This window comes from Trichosurus vulpecula, chromosome 4 (assembly GCF_011100635.1).
Source record: "Trichosurus vulpecula isolate mTriVul1 chromosome 4, mTriVul1.pri, whole genome shotgun sequence".
NCBI lineage: Eukaryota > Metazoa > Chordata > Mammalia > Diprotodontia > Phalangeridae > Trichosurus > Trichosurus vulpecula.
The window spans coordinates 304,301,271-304,316,422 of record NC_050576.1 but is presented as its reverse complement, the minus strand read 5'-3'; the positions used below and the strand labels follow the sequence as shown (position 1 = coordinate 304,316,422).

Sequence of the window (15,152 nt, the reverse complement as noted above, 5' to 3'; positions counted from 1 at the left end):
CCACAAGGCAGACAGTGCAGGGGAAGGAAAAAGGAAATGAACAAGTGGCCTGATTAAACCACAAGAGCTGACTATATAAATTAAGGACTAATAGATCTCCACGAGGGCAATGTATTTGACAGAAGCACCTGGGATCCAGCCCAAACTGTGGGAAAGCTAAGTTCCTTTAATTCTTGGAGAACATACATGTACAGACTGTTTCCCACCAAATGTCATTTATTGTTTCCCAGAAGACGTGATGTCAGATGAAACAGCATCAGAGGTGGGGGATGGGTAATTTATGCACAAGCAGTGGGGAATTTAGCTTCAGTAAGAAGGCTGAAGCTCACTGGGCTGCCAGAGTTAGTCTTCCATCACCAAGCATCTGAGTTATTCTCAGCTGACTGGTCCAATGACATCATAGCAACATAGTTACTGTTCACTCCTTCCTCAAATGATCACGGACATACTTGATTGTTTACATCATATTTCCCTGTAAAAAATAAGCTCTTTTAGGGCAGATTTCTAAAAAATTTAATCTAGTTTAATTCAATTTAATAACATTTTTCCCAATTACATGTAAAGATAATTTTCAACATTCATTTTTGGAAAGATTTTGAGTACTAAATTTTTCTCCCTCCTTCCCCTTTCCCCAAGATGCAAGCAATCTGATAAAGGTTATACCTGTGCAATCATGTAAAACATATTTTAGGGTAGAATTTTTTGCTTTTGTTTCCCAGGAACTAACAGAGCGCCTTGCAGACTAGGTACTTGATAAGCAAATATTTGTTGGTTCAGGATTTGTTTATAATGTATCAATGACATCCTTATAAAAGGATGTCATGGGAATGTTTGTATTTTTTTAGATAATGGAATAATCAATCGGCATGTATTTATTAAGCACTTATTATATTTGAGGACTTGTCCTAGGTTCTGAAGACATAAAGACAAAGGCAAAACAGGATGGTTTCAAGTTAAGAGAGAAATCACGTGGAAACTCTGGTTCTAACTGACGTGGCTTTATTTGGAAAATAACTAGTATTTCTATAGCACTCTAAGGTTTGTAAAATGCTTTACATGTATTGTTTCATTTGGTCCTCAAAGCAATCCTTTTAGCTAGGTGTCTCACAGATGGGGAAATGATCTGACCAGGGTCACCCAGATGGTAAACTATGATATAAAAGGAAGCTCAGGTCATCCTGATCCCAAGGCTAGCCCACTAGCCCTCTAGGTGCTATCTTTCCAATGTACTTTCCAGGGGTAGTTCAAAATCGTTGGTCAACAGTTCTCAAAAGCCTGCCACAGTGCAAGTGACATGACCATCTTCTGTTCTCAGCTGATACAGGTTAGTCTCTCTTTCCTTGTTTAGTGTGATGCTGCATCTCCATTCCTATCAAACCATCATTAGTGTATGTATGTGTTTTAAAAGAAAGGGGAAGTTAGGTGGTGCAGTGGATAGAGCACAGCCCCTGGAGCTGGGAGGACCTGAGTTCAAGTCCAGCCTCAGATACTTTTTATCTGTGTGACCCTGGGCAAGTCACTTAACCTGCATTGCCTCTCCCCACAAAAGGAAGGAAAAACTGACCAGTGTGTCTCCTAAATAGGCATTTTATTGGTTATTGGTTGTGAGCAAGGCTGAAGAGGTTGTGGGGCAAAGAAGGCAAGATTTCAATCCTGGCTCTGCCACTTACTTACCAACTCCACCTTCACCTTGGGGAAGTTACTTAATAGCTTCTCTGAGCCTCAGTTTCTTTGTAAAACAAAGAAGCTGGGCTAGATGGTTTCTGATATCAGTTCCAGCTCTAACACTTAGAATTCTATGAGTTAAGAAACACCAAAGGTGCGGTGAATTGTAGTTCCTTTCCAGAACTTTCCAGACAGAGGGCAGAAGGTAACTAGAGAGGAATGGTAGTTATTCATTTGGCTGACAGCCAGAAGTGAGGTCCAAGGCCAGGCTGAATCAGGATTATGGGAGAGGATTAGGCAAAGGTACAGCCCAAATTGCAGTCAGAATGCAAAAGTAGCCCATGCTGGGTCTAAATCAGCCTAAATCGAAATACAGACAACAGAACATCACAGCAGGCAAAAACAGGATCCGGGCTCAACAGGCCAGAGAGCTGGACAAAGTGGGGCGTGTCTCTGTGACAAGGTCAGGAGAAGAGCTCCTTTGAATAGTCAGGGTGGTCCCATAGCCTCTTCTAGGGCAATTTGTGAATTTTCCCAGAAGGACAACTGTGGGCCAACCTCACCTAATGTAGGTAAGTTGCCCTAGATTTAAAAGAACCCTACTTCCAGTGGGTTCTCAAGGTCTCAAGGTAGGATCATCAACTTTCTCATCCCACCGGTCCCCTGAGTCAAGACACAAGGGAGCAGCCAGAGGGATCCTTTGGCTTTTAAGCCATGATCCCCTCTTATTGTTAAGGTCTTCTGATGTCTGATTGCTCTCCTTCAGAACTGGGATCATAGGCTCCTGTATTTCATTTTCATCGGCTTGCCTCAGTCTTTTGAGCCCAGGTCTGCAGATGAAGGAGTGAACAGTAACTGTGTTGCTATGATGTCACTGAACTAATCAGTCTGCAAGAGGTCCCGGGGATCTGAACTCATTTTTTTCCACTCTTCTCTTGCTTATTTGCTGGCTCACAGGGAGCCTTCAGATGGAGCAAGTGTCAATATTTTGATGTGCTGCCATGACACATCTCTAGAGTCAATGTTTGCTGGGGCACTTTTGCAATACAGGCTAGAGGTGGTAAAGCAAATAAATGGAGCACACCAAGTGCACACACACACACACACACACACACGGGAAAAAAATCAACTCTGAGACCTGTGAGGACAGGCTCCAATAGAGTGAAATCATAGCTGCATGAGGACAATAGGGGACCCCACCCAACCCTAAAAGGATGGGCCCTTCAATCTGCAAGATACCATCCTTCCTTACAAACCAAGCCTAGTTTATGGTTTATGAAAAATCAGACATCGGGGGTAGGTAAAAACAAACAAAGAAACCAATGAATAAATGAATGAATAAAAAAGGAATAAATAAACAAAAAAGCAAAAGGAAACTAGCCTTCTTCAAATGAAACAGAAGCTTTGGGGTGACTCACTCTGAACCTGGAGTTTCCCAGCTTGGAAAGAGCTGATTTCTCTAAAAGACCATTTATTATATTCAGTGAAATTGAAGCCATTTAGGGTGCTTGGATGCTCCACCAAAGTCTAGAGTCTCTTATCTCTCCACGGCAGAATGGATCAGGTCCTTATAAGAAATAAATAGCCAAAGGTTCAAGAGACAATGATTCAGGAAGTCAATGTGTGAGTGAGTTTGGGGCAGCCTGAAGAGCTTGCTAATATTATTATCAGTATTTTCAGGCTGGAGGTCTGCTCTTGGCAGCTCCCCAGGTAGGACCATTGGTACAAATCCTCTGCCAATGGGAGAGGGACAATCCAGGCTGGGAGGTGCTGCGGACGCTGTGCCGCCCACTGCCTACACAGAACACTCACTGTCACAGTTAAATGAAGTCAGGAGGCTGGGAATGAGTAGCTTTCTGAGCTATAACCTGAAAGAAGAGCTCCTCTAATTCCCACCGCCACCACCAATGCCAAAGGGAGCCAACAGTAATTAACCTTTAATCCCCTGAATAATTTAGGCTTCAGCAAATGGATAATGTTTAGAAATTTGGTAGAATGTGACCCTTGAACACAAGTTTACTGTGTATTTAAGACAATAGGTATCTTCCAGAAAAGTAATTTGTGAATGGAATTTTTGTAATTTGAAATTTTTCTAATATTATAATTTAAAAGATGCTTCATGTGAATATCTAATGGATCAGGTGACACCACTAGCAGAGGTTCCTAATGTTTAATTTATTTTAATTCTATATTTTATTTATCACGTTAAATATTTCCCAACTAATTTTTTAAAAAAATTTAATATTCATTTAAAAAATTTTTGAGTTCCAGATGTTTCCCTCCCACCCACCCCTCCTCCACCCATTGAGAAACCAAGCAATATGATATCAATTATATGTAAAATCATGCAAAACATACTTCCATATTAGTCATTAACATTTAATTTAGAAGGTTCTGTGTCGATTCAAATCAACATAATTAATTCAATTCGATGATTACACATTAAATGTCTTCCATGGGCAAGGTACTATGTTAGGAGCCAGGGATGGAAAGATGGAAAACTGTAAGCCAGCTCCTGTGTCTTAGGAAGATTGCAGTCTAATGGAGGAGTATGACATGAATACAAATAAGTAAGTGGTAGAGCTGAATATGAGAGAAGCAAATGGGAATTGCAAAGTCCTTGTGGAAAATTGGAAGAGGGAGATACGGCTTTCAGCAAAGGAGGGCGGGAAGAACTCATACAAGACCTCATAGAAGGCCTCGCTCCTAAGTGAGCCTTGAAAGAAGAGATGTTTGGCATCGTGGAATGGATGTTAGATTTGGAGGACATTCCGTGTTGTGTTTTTTACCACCTGTGACCTAGGAGTGTAACTTAATCTCTCTGGGTCTCAGTTTCCTCAGATGGTCTTTTCCATTTCTAAATCTATGATCCTACAATCCTGGAAAGTGGAGATGAGGAGAAAGTCCATTTCACATATGAGGGAGAGATGACGAAAAATTAAGACTGCCTTCTGGAAAGGGCATGCCCCATGGCCTCATTCACTATCCCTGTGACTTTACCTTTCACTGGCCACCCCTTGTCTATATATGTTGTCTCCTTCTATCAGAATGTAAGCTCTTTGAGGGGTGGGAATGTCTCTTTTGGCTTTGTATCCCTAGCAATTAGCACAGTACATGGAGCATGAAAAATGCTCAATGAATACCTCTTTGTTATTTCATTCATTCATGGATGCATATACGGCCTTGACGCTTATCTAGAGGTCAGAGAGTACAAGTCTAGATGGCAAAACATGTAATGGTCCAGTTTGATTCAAATCAATAGAGGTGAATGAACAAAGGGCAGTGGAATGAAGTAAGACTGGAAAGGTAAATACCTTTCTGATCTAACCTCTGTCTGGTAGATCTAAACCAACAACTGAGAGGACTAGAGTTCTCAGCTAGGAAAGAACCCCCCTGGAGGAAAGAGTCCTTTTATTTTTGGGTTGTTTTTTTGGCAGGGCAATTGGGATTAAGTGACTTGCCCAAGGTCACATAGCTAGTCAAGTATCTGAGGCTGGATTTGAACTTAGGTCCTCCTGACTCCAGAGCGGGTGCTCTACTCACTGCCCCACCTAGCTGCTCCTGAAAGTCATTTTATAAAGTACATAAAATCACCTGACTTTTTTTATTTTGAAGTTCAGATTTCCACAAATTATACAGGTTGTTCCAAAGCCACTTAAGGTTAAAAGTTCACTAAGCTCTTCAGAACACCCTGTATATTGGGTTTTCTGAAATTGAGGCGTGTACATTTTAGCACAAAAGGGGCAAAGAAATGAAAGGTGAGCTTTCATGAAATATTAAGTCACAGGGTCATAGACCTAGAGCTGGAAGGGACAGTAGATGCCATTTAATCTAATTCCTCATTTAACAGATGAGATAACTGAGTGCCAGAGAGATTATGTAACCTGCCTAAGGTCATTCAGGGAACTAGACACAAAAGTGAGATTTGAACCTGCCTCCTCTGACTTCCAACCCCGTGTTCTTTCCATTGTCCCATATTATTGCATCACCTGAAGTCTGTTCATCAACAGCTTTCTTCTAAAAAAATCATTTAAATTTAAAATCGTATTATAAAAGGAGAGCAAATATAATTGTCTGTTAGTCATCACTGGTACTGGATTACTTTACTTCTGTAGTATTTCTTATCTGGCTCCTCACAACTGGAATGCCCTTTCTCCTATAACATTTGAAGTGAAAAAAAAATGTATTCGGTAAGAGTTGGAGTCAAGACTTGGAGTCAAGATGACCTCCATTCAAAGTCTACCTCGGACACTTAATGTGACTGTGTGACCCTGGGCAAGTCGCTTAACCTCTCAGAAACTCGGTCTCAGTTTCCTCGTGTGTAAAATGGAGGCAGTAACTAGGATGCTTCCAAGATCTCTTCCATCTCTAAGTCTATGCTCCTATCTGATACTCTGTTCTCTAAAGTGTATGGGAATGACAGTGGTTGAACCTTTCTCAGACTCAGTTTCCTCACCTGTAAAAATGGGTATTTTTTAATAATAAAACCTACATCACAAGGTAGTTGTGGGAGGCAAATGAGTTAGTGTCTGTATTGCACTTTGCAGACCTCAAAACATGCTCCATAAATGCTAGCTATAATTATTTTTGGAGTAAGACCAATGGCAGATCAGCAACCTGCTCTGTCAATTTATAGTCTTAGAGAGTAGCTTGGTCACTGAGAGGTTTAGAAGCTCGTCCAGGGTCGTACAGTCAGTACGTGGCAGGATTTGAACTTGACTCATGAGCCAGACTCTCTACCTATTATACCATCTTGCTTCTGGAATTCCTCATCATTTCAATTAACCTGGAACTTACTGGTCTTTTTTCTTGGCTGCTACTTCTCTGTGCCTTCCTTCTTCTCTGGTGGTTCAGCACTCATGGATGGGCACCTTCTCCAGTGAACTGAGGAAAATAAAAGTGAAAGAAGCTAAGATTTGCAGGGCTGAGATTCTGTACACAAGGGTGAAGGAAACCTCTGTGTCCCTTCGGCTCCTGTGGGCAGCTCTCTGCAAACGGTGGAGGGAGCTGGGACTATTGATTTTTATTCCTAAGTATAATAAAGCCCATCTACCTCCCTATGGACTGAGACAGAATTTTCTGTTTGACCAATTTCGACTAGACTTGTGAGATAGTCTTCTTTTGGCCCCAAGTTATAATCAAACAAATAAAATAAACAACAAATGTCCCTGGGTTTTTTTTTTTCCCAGCATTTATTCTGTTCTTCCTCTGACCCAGTAAAGTCCACTTACTGCTGAACTTTGGTCTTTTTGGAACAGCTTAGTGTTTGCTTATTCAAAGAGCAGCAATTAACTGTAAAGCTGCCTTCAATACAATTTTCTACAGATCACAACTTGCTGCCTTTTATAGCCAAGGAGCTGAAATATTTCCTATTCCGGGTTGTCTCCCTCCTCTCTGCCAACCTAAATCCTAAATTCCCTTCAAGGACTAGTTCACATCCCATTTCTTCCAAGAAGCCTTCTTTGACAAATCCCAGACTTGGGATTTTGCCTGAAGCCTGCCTTGTGTGCCTTCATCTTGGTGTGGACAAATGAAAGCTGAATACAACAGCATTTTACATCCTACAAGTAGAGGGGTATAGAAAGCTCAGTGGGAGCCAGTCTTCCAGCTGGAGTGGTCCAGGAAGGTTTCACGAAAGTGAGATCTGAGCTAGGATTGGAAAAGGATCAGAATGTCAACTCCTTGAGGGCAGAAACTATCTTAGCTTTTTTCTTTTTTATCTCCAAACACTTAGTATAGTACCTGGCATATCTTAATCACTTGATAAATGCTTATTTGATTGAGGATGAGAAGGACACAGAGTATACAAGAGAAAGAAGTAGAGATGACATTTTCTTTGGGAAGCTGAAAGAGCAAATGTGTGAAGGTAATTTCTTACAAGACCCTCTCAGGAACAGTGAAGAAAGCCCCAGTCTATTAGGGGACAATGACTCATTTAGGGGAAAAGTAGACACTGAAGCTGGAAAGGGAGGTTAGAGACAAAATACGGAGGCTCACGAATGTCAGAATTAGGAGTATGGCCTTAAGCAGTACTTAGCCATTGAAGGATTTTGGTACGGGGCTGAAGATGATGAAGGCTATATTTAAGGAAGTTCACTCTAGCAATAATGTGGGGAATAAGGATTTGAGAGGTTGGGTGGAAAGAACAATTAGGAGGGTCTCGTAAGAGTTGAGGCATTTAGCAAAGAGGGCCCAGTCTAAATGGGAAATGGTAATGAAGGGACTGGCAGGGCTAGATAATAAATTTCTTCCTGATAGAGATCATTTCTGAGAGAGAGAGAGAGAGAGAGAGAGAGAGAGAGAGAGAGAGAGAGAGGCAGGTCAATCAATGGGTGCTGTCAAGAAGCAATGATAACATTCATCTGATTACTGTTTCCAGTAAGAGACTGGGGAGATAGGAACACAGTAAGGATATGGTTTGAGTGGGTATTGGATAAGAAGCAGGGTCTGAGGCCAGCTAGATTTGGTGGGACCCATGCCTTTGGGCTAGTTGATTCTCCACTCAGCACAGTATTTCCAACACTAAGTGTATTAAGTCACCAGGGCAGGGTGGTCCCTAGAATCATAGACTGTTAGAACTAGAAGCAACTTTAGAGACCATCTAGACAAAAAGGTTCTTAAACTTTGTATCATGAACTGCTTTGGCAGGATGGAAAAGCCCATGGACCCCTTCTCAGAATAATGCTTTTAAATGCATAAGATAAAATGCATAAAATTACAAAGGAAACCAATTGTATGGAAATAATGATCAACATGTTTAAAAAAAAAAGTTCACCAGCCCTAGGGGCCCTGGTTAAAAACTCTAGTTCTTGGCCAACCTCTTCATTTTACAAACGAGAAAGGTGAGACCCAAAGAGCTTAAATAATATGCCTCAAAATACGTCACTATTTAGTAGCAGAGTCAGGGCTAGAACCCAGGTCTCCTGTCTCTCAACCCAATATTCTTTCTGCTTTTCCGTTGCTTCCTCCTAGAAACCAGATGCCCTCCGTTCTCAGCTTGGTGTTGGCCACCAAAGATCCACAAGGAAAGATTGCATAAATATTCCACATGCACATTGATCTTCCTATTTACAGATAGAAAGAGGAAAAGCCCAATTTGAGGGGCTAAGCAAAATTCTCCAATAGCACAGATTTGTCTTCAGCTCTTCACCTGGTACTTTGGAGTTTTCTCTATTCCTCTCACATATTTTCATCAGCAGGAGTCCCAATCTCATTCTCTTTTGTATTTCCCTTCTCTGACTACCCACCCTGGGGACCTCTTCCTCCCACTTTCCTCCCCTTACCATATGCAATTGAAGCTTCTCTGTCCCATAATTCAAAGGCACTCCTCTAGAGGATTGGGGCAGCTAAGTGGTACAGTAGGGAAGTAGGGAAGATTCATCTTTCTGAGTTTAAATCTGGCCTCAGACACTTACTACCTATGTGACCCTGGGCAAGTCACTTAATGTTTCTGTTTCCTCATCTGTAAAATGAGCTGGAGAAGGAAATAGTAAACTACTCCAGTATCTTTGCCAAGAAAACACCAAAATGCCAAATGAAGAGAAGGAAACTACTGAACAACATTCAGGGAACGGTATTTGCTGGTCCACTCATCAGCACTAGGCTCCCAGTGCTTTCCAATAGGTCCCAGAGGACAGCTGTCAGGCCTCAGAAATTAATCTACACCAATGTGCTAATGGTTAAGCTCTTGGTAGAGAAGTCCCATGCTTTACGGTGAGATTGTGCCCTCTGACCCTACCGTCTACATCCAGAAGAATCTATTGCGAGAAAAGTCAGGGAATCTTGGGTCCCTTCATCTATTATGATAGGTAGGTAATCACTGATTCTGCTTTACCCCTTCTCTCCCCCTTTCCCCCCTATCCCCCAACTCTAAGAATGGGTAGGCCCTGTATGGAACCACATGGAAAGCCATGAGCTGAGTCCAGATGGAAAATTTAAGTTCTTAATTTCAGAAGGCAGAAAATTGTGGCCTCAGAGCAAAAACAGTCCTTCTTCCCGTGTGAACTGCTGAAGAAGCAAATAATAGCTCACATTCGTATAGCATTTTCGGCTTTGTGAAGTCCATTTCTCACAGCAACCCTGCGTGGTGGACAGTATAGGAATTAATAAATTCATCTTCATATGCAGAAACTAGGACACTGAGAAATTAATTAGCTTATCCATTGCTACACAGCCAGTAAGTAACTGAGGCAGAATTCAAACCATGTCTACTGACCCCAAGTCTCTTGTTCTTTAGACCAGTCCTGACATGTTCAAACACCTGCAATTCAGGATTTCCTTTCCGAATGAATGAGGATGGGTTAGGGAGGTAATCTTCAATGTCAGTACCCCCAGCTCTGACTCAGGTTCCCTCTCCATTACCACTTTGCCCTTTTCCCATGTAGACCAGAGTCATATGAGTCATAAGCTACTGAAAACCTATATAACTAATCTTCCACAAGTAAGGCATTGTTGAAAAAGGTGTTTTGAGGGTCATATAAGCTTTAAAGTTCTCTATTACTCTCTGTTATGCTCTTTGTTGACACCTGAGTCGAACTCTTGAGGTTCTTCATAACATTTGTCCCCCAAGCTGCTGGGACCACAGTTAGGCCTCTAGCAAGAGACCATGCAATTATTTGGAGCTAGCCAGGAATGATAATAACAGCTAAATGTGGGTACCCTCCACCCCCAAGCTTCTGTCCTTGACTTTCTTTTCTTTATCTAGACTGAGGGCCAAATCCAGACTGCAGCCTGTTTTTGTAGGGCCTTCAAGCTAAGGATGGGTTTTACATTTTTAAATACAGGAGGGCTGGACTTGAGCCACAGGCGGAAGTTTGCCAAGCCCTGCTTTATACGCTCTCTCCTGGTGATTTCATCTGCTCCCATGGGTTCCATTATCACCTCTAGGCAGATGGCTCCTGAAGCTATATACCCAGCTTGAGTATCTCATCTGAGCTTGGGTGCCATGTTTCTAACTACCTTTTGGACATCTCGGACTTGATGTCCTTCCAATACTTTAATCTAGATTTATCCAAAATGAACTCATCATCTTCTCCTACTAAACCTGCCCCTCTCTCAATTTCCCTCTTTCTATTTATGGAGCCATCCAGGCTTGAAATGTCAGGGTCATATTTAGTTCTTTCCTCTCCCACACCTTTTATAGTCAGTAGATTGTGCTTCCAAGCTATCTTTCCCATCTGTCCAAACCCTCCATTTATACTATCACCACCCTAGTTTCGCCCCTTATTGCTCTGGTCTATACTAATGAAATAGCTCTCTCATCTGAATTCTCTGCCACCAGTCTCTACCTCCAATCCATCTTTCACAGTCTTACAGGTGTCCTAATACAAAGCTTGAGTGCCTCTTTCTGCCGCTTAACAGATATTGGGGGCTTGCTATGGCCTGTAGGATAAAACAGTAATTGTTTATCCTGGCATTTAAAGCCCTCCAAAGTTTGGCTCCAATCTATTTTTCAACATTTTTTCCCACTCTATTCCCTTCATGCGCTCTATGTTTTAGCCTAATAGTTCCCATTTAGCGGGATTCACATTAAAAAATTATTTAATGGTGCCTTAAGCTGTACATAATTGCAGGCAATATTATGAATGGTATGTTAAATTACCCTGGGGGTTCACAATATATGTTTGTTGTTTTTGCTGTTGAAAGGGACATGAAGAACAAAAAACATTGGCAGGCACTGTTCTCATCAGCCTGGAGGGTTCCCCAAGCTCAACAGGCTGGCTCCCACCTGTGTATATTTGCTCAGGCTTACCCCCACCCCTTCTCCTCTCTACCTTAGGAAACTCTTCTTTTCCAAGGCTCAGCTCAGGGGCTATCATCCTTTTCCTCACACTCACAGCTGAAAGTGTTTTTTCTCTCTTCAAATTTTCCTAGAGGACTTTGTCTGGATGTCTCCTTTGTCCCATCCTCCCCTTCCTCCCGCCCATCCACTAAGGCCTAATAGAACCGAAGCCTGAGAGCAAGCATTTTGAGTTGCTTTTGTCCCCAGCACGTTTCACATTTTGGGGATGGGGCAGGGAGAGAAGTAGAGCAGGGAGGGGAATTGATCAGTCCAGGATGCTACTGGAGAGGAATGTGTCTACCAATATAGGTCAGACCCTCCCTAGGGTCACACAGCTAGTGTATCTCAGAGAGTGACTTGAACCTAGCTCTCTCTGAATCTGAGGCCAGTCTGCTATCTACCAAAACAGGCTGCCGTAAGCACATAGTAGGTACTTAATAAGCATTTGATGCTCATACAGAAGAGCTAGTTTGGCATAAAAGAAGAAAAAAGCATTGATTTTACAGTCAGAATTCCATCTTTGGTCCTATTTGACCTTAGAAAAGTCAATTTTCTCACTTATAAAATTATATGCAAAAAATAAAATAAAATTATGCGTGGAAAAAAAAACAAAAATAAAATAATATGTGTGGGGAGGGGGCAAAAGGAGCACACGAGGTGTCTGCTAAGGGACCTTCTAGTTCTAAATCCTATGCAAAATGAACCAATGACCTTGATTTTTTCCTCCATCGTTAACAACCCACTTTAAACTCAAAAACAAGTTCCCAAGGAAAAGAGATACAATTTTAAAGCTGTAGTGACGTTTAAATAGTTAAATTCTAGAAAGCATGAATGGAAAAAAGAAAGTCCTGAGTGTCCTTCTCATTTTTTATTTCTTTAATCAGTCTTATTTGACTCTTTGGGACCCAAAGGAGCCAACTTCTTCCTTGTCTGTAGTTTGCCCTGCCTAGCCAATGACAGGTCTGGAGAGGGTCTCTGGGGTGGGAGGCAGGCCTTCTGCATACATCCTCTCTGTTTGAAAGGTTCACCCGAAAGTTGGGAAACACCTCTGACTCTGCATTTTGGCCCGGAAATGGGGAAGGGAATCCAGACCTCTGAAAGTCAAGGGGAAGATTCTCCACATTCTGCACCATCCTTCCTCCACAGAAAGACTGCCTGTTTTTCCCCCTGCATTAAAGGGTTTTCCTACTCTTCCATGAGTTGTAAAGATAACTCCCCGAGCTCATTACTCCATAAGAAGGGCACCTCTCTTCCTACAGCTCTCCAAAGTGGTCTTCATCACCCTTCGGGCAAAGGGTAACGGAGGCAGAGGAGAATCAGTGCCCCCTCACAGCTGTTCAAAGCCATGACCGAAAATGCACGTCGTAAGATTCCCTCTCACCTGGGATTTTAAGAAAGTTCAAAGGAGTTCATCCCCATCCTGTTTATAGAAGCCCTAGAGAGCTCAGGCTCGGCGCTGAATTGACCTAAGCCCTGGAGATCGTAAGTGGGAAGGAGAGAGGGATTACATCTGGCCCATCCCCTGCCTCCCCAGAAATGTAGACCAGGGCAAAGGGCACAGTCTCAGTGCTGAAACGCCCGGGTCCGGCCCAGCTGCGTCCTCTGCGTCCTGTTCCTGTGGTTCCACACCCCCTCGCCCCACACCCTGGGGACCTGGACAGAGGCCAGCACTTACTGCGATCGGTGAAACAAAATCAATTGGTGCTGACTCTTGCTCTTCTCCCTGCTTGTATCCCCACCAGGCTGAACCAGGCTTTTATCTTGGTCCAGCTGGCAAGCAGGGGAGGGTGAAGGAGCGGGTGGGGGGCTGGGGACAGAGATGCCTCCAATAGTCCTAGAAGCCCTAAGAAAATGCTGCCGTCTCATTTTTCAACCTCTGGGCCGTAATAGCATTGATATTATTGTTTTAATAATAATAATAGCGAACATTTAAATAGCGCTTATTTTGCATCAGGCTAAGTGGTGCTAAGTGCTTTATAGTTAGATGGTTTGATCCTCATAACTCTGGGAGGGAGGGGGCATTATGATCCTCATTTTGCAGACGAGGAAACTGAGATAAATAGAGGTTAAGTGACTCGCCCAAGGTCACACAGCTAGTAATTAATAATAATAATATCTAACATTCATGTAGAGCACATTATGTGCCAGGCACATGCTAGGTGCTTTACAATTTGATCCTCACAACAAACAGCCCTAGGAGGGAGGTGCCGTAATTATTTGAATTTTACAGATAAGGAAACCAAGGAAGACTGCAGCAAGAGTCACACAGCTACTGAGTGTGTGACTTCCCGACTCTGGGCCCAATGCTCTCTCCGCTACATAAGGTCCTACTATGCGCCAGACATCGTAGAGGTCTTAGAGATACAAAGGCCGAGGCAAAACGAGGCAAAACGGTCTCTTCTCTCAAAGAGGAAGGGAACAACATAGATACAGAGAAGTAAATAAAAATACATGAAAGATACAGAGCACGTTGGGAGAGACACTAATAATTTGGGAGTTTGGGGTTCAGGGAGTCAGGATAGGCCTGGTTTCGGAAGGGGTGCTTAAACTGAGCCTCTTAGGGATAGAGGGGAGGAGGAAGTGTGAGGAACAGCTCAGGCAAAGGCCGGGAGGTGGGAGATTGAAGGTTATATAAGGGGAATGGCCAGTAGGCCTTGAATGTAGAGTGTGTGAAGAGGAACATTATTTATATTCAACAAGCCTGCAAAGGTAGGCTGGAGCCAGATTGTGAAGACCTTTCAATGCCAAGTAAATAGTTTCTTTTTTGTCCTGGGGCAATAGGGAGCCCCTGGAGCTTCTTGAGCCAGAGACAGTTATGGTCAGATGTTGTTCCGTGCTTTTAGTCATATCTGGCCATTCATGGCCCCATTTGGGGTTTTCTTGGCAAAGATACTGGAGTGGTTCGTTAAAAGCCCATCAAAACTCTCATTTAAATCTTGAGTAAGATATTTTTTGTTTTGTTTTGTCAGTTTTTTTTCGTCCTCTCACAGGACTTTTATTACTACAATTCTTTTTTCTGATATTGAATTATTTAAGATCTTTGGTGGGGGCATGTTGCAAATTTGTATATTTTATTTTCATAGATAATTCTCTATTTCTTTCGAATCCTTAGTCTTGCTGGCATCTAATGTTACACAACATGTTCTTGCAATTACTTCTATTTATTCTAAGACCATCACAAATACATTTTGTTCATTTCTAAAATTGTCAGGTTGATTTTCCTCCATTCTTTTTAATCAGGTTGGATGAAGGTTTATCGATTTTACTAATCTCTTCAAAGAATCCACTTTTAGTTGTTGTTTTGGATTTTTTTTTTGGTTGGTCTTGAAACTTACTATTTCTCCTCTGATTTTCAAGATTTTCCCTTTTTTGTTTATCTTGACAATTTCCAGAGGTGGAGAGAACTATGCATTTGTTTCAATTTGTTTTGCTGCTCTTATAGTTTTCTTTTTTTATTTGTATAAATGATAGCTCTCATGTATGGAAATTAAAGGAATACATTGATAAAGATATGTAAAAGGTAAGATATTTATAAAAATGTATTTTAAATTCACAGAACAAATTTTCTTTTAAAACACTCAGAAAAGACGAAAAACAGGGCAATTCTGATTGTTAAATTGAATATATACTAAATTGTTTACTTGAATATACACTAAAAATATAAATAATAAAAGTTTAGACTTTTAAATGCAAAAAAAAAAGATAC

General features: G+C 41.9%; 1 long non-coding RNA gene across 2 annotated transcripts; it reads right to left on the bottom strand.

Annotated features, from left to right (window-relative positions):
• Nucleotides 1-263: 263 nt before the first annotated feature.
• On the bottom strand, nt 264-12,896 carry LOC118845684. 2 transcript variants are annotated; one of them, XR_005010134.1, is made up of 3 exons: nt 12,828-12,896; nt 6,463-6,549; nt 264-472 (listed from the first exon to the last, which is right to left on the bottom strand). It is a non-coding gene; the product is annotated as an uncharacterized LOC118845684 (long non-coding RNA). The 2 variants fall into 2 exon arrangements; XR_005010135.1 differs by lacking the exon at nt 12,828-12,896 and adding an exon at nt 9,697-9,727.
• Between the last annotated feature and the right edge of the window lie 2,256 nt (nt 12,897-15,152).